The sequence below is a fragment of the Eimeria mitis genome, genomic scaffold, assembly GCF_000499745.2.
Source record: "Eimeria mitis Houghton genomic scaffold, Emh_scaff5981, whole genome shotgun sequence".
NCBI lineage: Eukaryota > Apicomplexa > Conoidasida > Eucoccidiorida > Eimeriidae > Eimeria > Eimeria mitis.
In genome coordinates, this window is record NW_013574209.1 from 1 (window position 1) to 335 (window position 335).

A 335-nucleotide genomic window follows, 5' to 3' on the forward strand; every position below is an offset into this window, starting at 1 on the left:
ATATAGAAAGAAATAAAAGCAAAAAAAAGAAACAAAAATGAGAGAAATTAAATACAAGTAAAACACAACAGCAGCAGCAGCAACAGCAGCAGCAGCAACAGCAGCAGCAGCAGCAACAGCAACAGCAGCAGCAAAAACAGCAAGAGCAGTAACGGCAGCAAAAGCAGCAACAGCAACAGCAACAACAACAGCAGCAGCAGCAAAAGCAACAACAACAGCAGCAGCAGCAACAGCATCACCATCACCAACAGCAACAACAACAACAACAGCAACAACAACAACAACAACAGCAACAGCAGCAACATCATCAACAACAACAGCAGCAGCAACAGCAG